The sequence below is a fragment of the Rattus rattus genome, chromosome 2 (genome assembly GCF_011064425.1).
Source record: "Rattus rattus isolate New Zealand chromosome 2, Rrattus_CSIRO_v1, whole genome shotgun sequence".
NCBI lineage: Eukaryota > Metazoa > Chordata > Mammalia > Rodentia > Muridae > Rattus > Rattus rattus.
The window spans coordinates 173,437,158-173,446,202 of NC_046155.1; the positions used below are offsets into that span (position 1 = coordinate 173,437,158).

Below are 9,045 nucleotides of genomic sequence, written 5' to 3' on the forward strand. Positions count from 1 at the left end.
GCCAAGACTGAACCCCCAGTGAACGTGATTGTTGGGGGAAGGGCGGCAATGGGGGGAGGGTGGGGAAAAATACCTATAAGGAAGGGGAGGGAAGGATGTTTTCGAAACCGGAAAGGGAATAAATATTAAAATGTAAATAAGAAATACTGCAAGTTATTGGAAGAAAAAAATCAAAAAAAATTAATCTCTTTACAATGGAAAAAAAAGATCTACATTTCCCAAACCACAAAAAAAAAAAAAAAAAGGAAGGTATGGGAGAAGGTAACAGGAAGATGGAACTGAGCAGGTAAATTAACAAATCAATAAACCTAACAATGGAAATAATTTGAAGACCCATGGACAGCATGATGAGTATAGTTCATTTTTTGAGATAGTCACTGCAGTAGAGATCAAATTTCTTCTGGCTGAGGCCTCCAACAGGAGACTTACAGGCAGTGACAAGCTCTGTTAAGGTTTTCAGCTCAAACAAATCATCATTATATATGCCTGTTCAATAAAGAAAGGTATACTCAACACAGCTATGCTTCCATAGGATGGGGCTGCAGAATGAATTAACCCACAGGCTGCAAGAGCCTCCTTGATGTGACGGTGTCTTCATTAGGACTAGTATTGCTATGATGAAACACCATGGCTAACAATTTTGGGAGAAAGGACTTACTTGGGTTAGGTTTCCATATCACTTTTTATCATGAATGGAAGACAGGACAGGAAGTCAAACAGAGCAGTAACCCAGAGTTAGGAGCTGACACAGAGGCCATTGAGGAGTACTGCTTACTTGCTCCTCATGGCTTATTAAGCCTCTTTTCTTATAGAACCCAGAACTATCAGCTCAGGAATGCCACCATTCACTTAGCAGTCTCCCTCACCCATCAAACACTAATTAAGAAGTTCCCTAAAGTCTTGCCAATAGCCCAGTGTTATAGAGGTGTTTTCTTAATTGAGATTGCTACCCCTCAAATGTCTTCAGATTGTGTCATACTGACATAAAATTATCCAAAACTATTGACCCCTTGTCAACTTTACACACCAAGTTATGATCATCAAGCCACACCTTTTCTATCTCATTCATCCCTAAGATCTCACATTAAAATATAAAGTACTTTAAAAGCTCCACAGTCTTTACAAATTCAGGTTAAAGGTCCAGTACCTACAAATATCCATTCTCTTTAAAAGTCCAAATCTCTTTGAAAAGCTCAAAACCCTCCACTGTAGCCTTGTAAAAGCCAAAACCTAAATACTTTTATCAAGCTGATGGTAGGGGCATGCCTTTTTTAAACACAGGCCAAGAGATGAAAGGCAGATAAATGAATTCTGACTTTGAGAGCAGCTTGAGTCTATACAGAGCAAGTTTCCAGGACAACGGGGCTATACAGAGAAAATCTATATCAAAAAGTAAAGTAATAGATTAATTAATTAGTTAGTTTCTTACTTCAAGAGTTAAGAACAGAGGCATAGTCATAATAAAACAAACCTAAACCTAAAACATATTCCAGCATTGTAAATAAAACAATATCTAAGTCTCATCCAAAACTCTTTATTAGAATAATTGCTGCTCTCTCCCTTTCCCATGTGATCCCATGTCCACCTGGTCACAAAAACTCTTCTCCTGTAACCTTGTTCCAGAAAACCATGCCAGTATCCCAGTCTGCAACACCAGCATACATTCCCTGTGACTACACCACCTAACAGGCTGAACTAACTGTAGACCTTCATTTCTCCCTCCTCTCCTCCAAACCCAATTCTCCATAGCCTTCATTATTCAACAGAACACCAGGTAGCACACTTCCCTCCCCTATATCCATATATTCTGCAGATCCTATGAACCTTTCCTCCACTAATTTCTCCAGCCCATCTGCTTGTTATGTTACCCCAGCCCTTTCATTCTACCAGGCATCCCTTCTGTCCCCAGATGACTTTGCCAAGGAAGCATGTGGGCAGTTCTCCGCCACTTTTGTTCACATCCAGTTCCTGAGTATCATGTCCCAGAGCCGCAACATCACTTCGATGACATCATAATCACTGCTCCACTATACCAGGAAACTACAAACAGAACCTGGTTAAAATATTTATTCTCATCCTCTCCTGAACCTCTTCAGATCCAAGTGTGTTTGCCTATTCCTGATTGGTAGAAGTTGATCCCACTACCATAGAAACACATTTTCCTGTAACTCAAGAGAGAACATATTTACCAAGTCCACAGAATATTTTACTGCCAGGCAACATACACAACTGTCACCCTTACTTAAAATTCACAGAGGAAACAGACACCACCCTTCCATTCAGCAAAGACAAATTATCAATACCTAGATCTACAATCATCCCAATTCCAGATGTGCAGACTCCAGTGTAAGAACATAATCAATAAAATCCAGGAACATATATTTGTTCTGCAGCTCAGCCACTTTTCCATAGCAGGCCCTGAATTATTTCAACATAGCTGAATGAAAATTTTTTAGATATTTAATCACCTGTAAGAAGATGATAGAGACCCTTAAGTAGGAAGCAAATAAATACCTTAAAGAAAACCAGGAAACACAAACATTAAAAAGAAAAATGAATAAATCCATTAAAGAAATGTAGGAAACCCCAAACAACCTGTGGAAGGAAACAAAATAAAATTTGAAAATAAAAATTCAAAATCTGAAATTAGAAATAAACTGAATAAGAATAATGACTAAATTCTACAATGGAAAAGTTCAGAAAATTAAAACATGAACTAGAAGCAAGTTTCAGCAATAAAAGACAAAATAAGAAAGAGAGAGTCTCAGGCATTGAAGGTGAAACAGAAAAAGAAAGGGATACCTCAGTCAAAGAAATTGTAAAATCTAAAATACTCCTGACACAAAACATTCAGAAAATCTGGGACACTATGAAAAGAGCAAATATAAGAATAATAGAAATTGAGGAAGGAAAAGAAACCCAGTTCAAAAGCCCAGAAAATATTTTCAAGAAAAATCATAGATGAAAATTTCCTGAACCTAAGATGTTGTGTGAGTTTTCACTTGTGATGTTTCCCTCAGGGGGGACCAGTCATCCATTGGCCACTCCCACAAGTTTTGCACCACCTTTATCCCAGCATATCTTGCTGGCAAGACAAATGTAGATTAACAGTTTTCCAGCTAGGTTTGTGTTACAGTCCTACCATTAAAAGTTTCTTTTTCCAGTTCTCAGTACACTTTATTTCCTACCGGGTTGTGTAATCCAGTCATTTTATGAGGGTTTTTGCCTACACTTATTGTAACTTGTTATCCATTGTTCAGTTGATATTCCTGGGAGGTCTGCTCTGCTCTAGAGGGAATTGGAGGAGGAATGAATGTAAGGAAAGGAGAGGTGGGAGAAACTGGGAAGAGTGGAGGGAAGGAAAACTGAGGTTTGGGTGTAATGTATAAGAGAATTTAAAAAAAACCCTTTAATCTACCAAATTGGAAATTCTACAAGAAATGAATAAATTTCTCAATAGCTTACACCTACCAAAGTTAAATCAGGATCATATAAACAATTTAAGCAGAGCTATAACCCCTAGTTAAAAACAAAACAAAAAGTTAGTAATGTATACTACCAAATCACCTGCCAAAAGCAATACTTTGAGTTCTCCCTTTCCAATGTTAACCCTTTGATCTACTTTAGTTGTCTTACTGTTCTAATTAAAACTTCCAAGTACTAATTTGAGTAGTCAGAGAGAATTGCCTGAATTTGTCCCCTGCCTTTGGGTAAACTACATTTTTTCTCCATTAATTTCATGGTGCAATTGGCTTGCTGTATAATGCCTTCATAAAGCCAAGTGGATAAGTGCCTGCAGCTCCTGACTGTTGATACTATATCCCCATCTCTGCAATGAAAGTGCCTGAGTGCTCAATCAAGGCTTATGGAGAATTCCACCACAAACCTCCAAGCACAAAAGACCCTTCCCCTTCCAAGGAGGGGTAGAATTAGTTTCATTCCTGGAACAAGTTACAAGCCAGAAAACTGTCAAACAAAGCTGCCTGTGACTCCCCACCCAACAGTCCTGACTTGAAGTCCTTCCCTGGAATGGTCCATTAACCAGAGTCAGTTTGAAACTACTTTTCACCATCAATAACACCCTGCCTAGTTCCACCACTGTCATTGGTATGCCCAATTGTTTGCAAGGTCTCAAAGGTAAACTCCCTGTAAGAGTCTGCTCAGGTCATTCTCTCCTTGAAGTGAGGAGTGAGTGTGTGGAGAATAAAACTCCTCTTGCTTTTGACGATCACTGTCTCCATGAGTTCATTCAAGATGGGTCCCAGCCAAAGCTCCAAGTGCCAATGAGATTTGGGCCAAAGGATGCCTTTGTAACTGTGTCCATCTTGCAAGAAACCTGGGATTGTTGGACAGAGGCCTCTTGTAGACCTGACACAGGAAGAAAAGCAACCTTGATAAATGCCGTTTTCTCCACTGCATGACCCTGCTGAGTGTCCAGGAGGATGCATGTGGAACTGACACCTGGACCACGAACCTGGGTGAGTGGACAGTTTTACTTGTCAGGGCACTTCCTCAGCCTATATCCTGGAGTTTTGGTCTTCTAGAACTTTCTCCCTAATTAATTCAGGATGCTCCAGACTTTTTGATGAGCCAGGTAGTCACGAGCCAGATTTTTTTCATTGGCCCTTTTATTTTCCTGGAGACTTGGGAAAAAGTGGTGAATAAGGCTAGTGTGAAGACTCTCACTATTTAGAGTCTCTCTCCATTTTCCTGGACACTCACTCTTCCTTTCAAATCTCCATTTTCAGGCCTCTCTTTCTCTCTCTCTCTCTCTCTCTCTCTCTCTCTTCCTCTCTATCCCTCTTCCTTCTTCCTCTCCATGGCTGTGGCGGTAATTCTCATTTGTATGTGTTTTTTTCCAGGAAGAGATTCTGAAACAACAATTATATAGCATGCCCAGGGCCCCGTTTTATTTTTGATTAGTTCAATCAGGAGAACTCACAATGGTGGTGATAGGGATGATGAAGAAACAAGCTGAAAAGCTCTCCAGTGAAAGAATCTGTATGGGGTGCTCAGAGAAAAAAAAAAAAAGTACAGAAATCAAGCAAGAATGGAAGACTTCCAAAACCAAGACACAAGATCTGTGAGTCTGGATTGAATCTCCTCCTGGGACCTCTTAGATGAGACTCACAGAGCGGTGATTGATCCAATAAGGAGTTTTATTCCAACACGTGGGGTCCTCCCACTTCAAAGTGCAGAGGAAGAGACTCTGGGGACAGAATACAAACAATTGATAGCTAGGCAGAAGGCTACTTCATGATGGGCAAAGTGACCTCTAAGCTGACTGCGTGATTAGTGGACCATTCTGGACTTATCAGGGGAATGGTTGGGAGTCAAGAGGAGGTCTGCTACCCAGGAGTCTGGGTGGCTTTGTTTGTCAGTTTGGCTTTGGTTGCTCTGGAACTAAGCCAGCCCTACCTTCAGGAGGGGTCTTTGTGCTTGGAGGTTTGAGGTGGAATTTTCCACTGGCCTTGGGGCGGCTCAGCTTTCTGGCCTTTCAGATCAAAGGGGTAATAATGCTTTAAAACCTCTTAAGACGCAAAGGAACCTAGTTCTGCGAAGACATTAGATCAAAAAATACAAGCAGTATGCTAGAAACGGGTGTTTTCTCGTTTCCAAAGTGGAAGCCACGTTCATTAACAATGGCGAAGAACTGCTTCTGGGTAACTGAACAGGGAGCTATTTGGAGATGCTACATGCATGGAGGAAGAAAGTTTAAATGTTGGAAGCTTCGGCTGGAAAGATGGCTCAACCGTTAAGAATATACTGCTCTTCGAGGACCAGGGTAGTTTCCTGGCAACCACATCAACGTCTGGAACTCGGCTCCGGGCAAAGACTCTACATACTTACGCATAATTAAAAGAAAATAGGGTTTATTTGTAAATGAATCTTTATAAAACAAAACACTGCTGTATCTCTCAAAATGTTCGGAAGCAATTTAATGTAAGAAGATTGATTCCAAAACAACAAAAAAGAGAGGGTTGGGTTAGCTCAGCGGTGAGCACTTACTATGGCGCAAGGCCCTGGGTTGGTCTAGCTCGAAAAAAAAAAAACAACAAAGCCAGTCTTGCCGTTTCTGTAAAAACTAGTCTCATCTCTCCTTCCTATAAAGCGGGTAAGGCCCCCCCACACACACAAGTTTGATAGCTGTTGTCCAGGTTGCACTGCCAAGAACCAGCTGTCTAAATGCCTTAGCTTTTCAGGGCCGGACTCCACCCTTTACTTAGTTGTAAGTATGTATGGAATGTTTGATAGGAACAGGCCTGCGATAGTCAGGCATAGAAGCGTTAATGAAGACAAAAATATAAATATGAGAAGCCCTCAGCGTTACCATTTTCTTAAATAACGCACTCCTTATTTGTGTTTGAGACAGGGTATCATGTAGCCGGGCTGACCTCGAGCTCCTGTAGCCAAGAATGACTTTGAACCCTTAATCCTTCTGCCTCCACTTCTAGGTTCTGAGATTTAAGCATTACACCACCTTGCTGGGGCTTCTGCAAGCGCTGGGGATAAAAAGCCAGGACTTCGTGTATGCTAAGGGCATTCTCTAACTGAGCTACATCTGAGCCTGAAAATAATATTTCCTTGACCCTGTCAGTACATCCTCGCCAGCACTGAGGAACCTTCATGATCAATACCATCTCCACCATTTGTTTATTTGTTTTATTTGTAGCCCGTATCCCGGAACTTAATGGACCAGGACAGCCTTGAGGCTCAGGATCTACCTGCCTCAGTCTCCCACTTGCAGGGATTAAAGGTGTGTGCACCACGCCCGGTCAGTTTTAAAAGCCTGCACCTGGAGTAGGTCTGTTGTTTGGATTCTGTTCCCAGTGCAGCCAGACTTGCCTGCCCTGAGCTCTGGCTTCTGCCTGTGGAGTTCTCCAGGCTTTATGTCCGGTCTGGCTAAGCCCGCGCCCAATCTCTCCGCCCGTAGTCCTGGACCCCACCGCGTGGGTGTGCTGCGACCTCCTGGTTCCCAGGCCTTCCGGACCAGGGCAGTCCCGCTTTGGGAGCAGGAGCAGGAGCGGGGGCATAGAGCAAGGTGCCTCCTAGCCCAGGCCCCTTCTCCGCAGCTCCATGGCCTCCATGACAGTGGGCGCCCGGCTCGAAACTGAGCAGGCAGCTTGGTGGGCCGGGCCCCTGGGGCAGTACGCCGGGCCGGTGACGAGGAGACAGATGCTATCGTGGAGCACTTGGAGGTGAGGGACGAGGACCCGGAGGCCAGGACTGTGAGCGGGAAGAGGACAGGCGGCGCGGGGACCCCGAGCGCCGCCAGGAGTGCACCTGGCTGCGCTGCCGGGCGCTGACTCCTGGGAGGAGCCCGCGCCAGAGCGACAAACCCAGAAGAGTACCGGCGAGCAGAAGAAATTACGGCAAGGTGATGGGTCCCCAGGGCCGACCGCTCTGATTCAGACAGGACCAGGAGTCGCGCTGGGTGGAGTTGTGCCCGTGTCCCCAATGCCCCCAGTACCGTCACTTGCTAGACTTGGGCAGGCGGGTTCCTTGCTCCCAGTTGGGCTGGTGGGAATGTGAGGTAGTTAGTTGACTTGGAACCTTGGGCCCAGTTGCGAAGCTGTGGTCGGGACCGTCTATCTCCACACTCTTTCCAGGTTCCCCGCCACAGAACGTTAGGTGATTGAATCCTAGACGCGCGTTAACCCCACAGGGCCTGCTAACTCAGTCAGTACGTCCCTTCTCTAATCAACGATCTCTTGCACCCCGAAATTTAGGATGTTCTGCCTGCCTTTTGCTTTGGTGGGAGGCAAGGAGGATGGATGGGTGGAGTTTCATTGCTCTCCGCAGAAACAAAGGCAGGCAAACTCGGAAGGCTTCTCCTGAGCAGCTGGGAGTTGAGCCCAGGTTGCAGGCGCAGGGCAGACTGCAGCTGGGCTGACTGCCCGCCCGGTCGGTATCCGAGGCTGAGATCTTGGCTTGCCTGCAGTGGTCCAGAGACCTGAGAGACAGGCAGGCAGCCAGACCGGACATGGCTTTCAGGCAGGCAGGCTCAGGGGCGAGTTCGCTGCGCTGAGAACAGAAGGCCAGTGCGGAAGCTTTAAAGCAGGCGTGCACTGCAGTGAGACGGGCAGGTAGATCTCAGGCTGGGACCAGGCTGGGCTGGTGGTGGAGACATTCCTCGAGGCGGAATGTTTGAGATGCAGGCCTGGGGATCAGCTGGATGGGAGAATCTGGGCTGGCCTGAGCAGCAGATGGTGTGCGCTGGAGACAGGGTTCAGGAGGCGTGCTGGCTGCAGTGAGTCTGAACCCGGGCCTGTCTCAAACTCCTGGTGAAAGGTAAGTGGCTGACTGTCGACAGGCCTGACTAGTAAAGGGTGATCATTAACTGAAACGAACATTTAACAGTTCTTTGACATTTTCTTTTTGAACATTTGAAATAAAACCAGAAGCAGTTCTTCACAGTTAGAGCCAGTGGGAGCCTGCCTGGTGTTGCAAGCTGTCAGGCTGGAGGACCCGACGTGTTAAACTCCTTGCTGTTGGGTCAATCACCGTCTCCGATTTCTGGAATGGTGAGAAGGAGGGAAGAACTCACTGACAATACCTGTCCCAGGTGGCTGGGCAGAAACCTGGCTCGGCGTGTGGGAGAATCTGACCCGGCTAAACTCCAGGTTAAAACGAGGAAGTGAGCCTGCAGTGTCCAGGTGCAGCGTGTTTGTGGTGGCGACTTGAGCATGGAGTAGTCGATGGAAGATGACAGTGGGCAGTTCCTCATGATCATTGCATCTTCTACTGGTGAAAAGTGAAAGACTCATAGCTGGCTATGACATGTAGATGGACCAGCTGAAATTTTGGAGTGACACACACCTCAGTGGATGAAAGATGGTGTTCGTGGCGAACAGTGGTTGGGTCTCTTTTTGTTTGAGAGATGATGGCTGCTACATGTTGCCTGTAAGTGGGCTGGCCAGGTTCAGTCGTATCATCAAGAATGAGGCATGGCGTCTCAGGCTGAGCTGGGAGGCTGGTGTTCTACGTGAGACACTGGGCAGCTCCCATGAAGGTCTGCTGCTCCCACTGGGCTATGTGCAGCTA

The 9,045-nt window shown here is 45.3% G+C and overlaps 1 pseudogene; it reads left to right on the forward strand.

The window, feature by feature from the left end:
• The first annotated feature begins 7,086 nt into the window (after positions 1 to 7,086).
• LOC116893409 lies at positions 7,087 to 7,533 on the forward strand (annotated as a pseudogene).
• Positions 7,534 to 9,045: the final 1,512 nt, after the last annotated feature.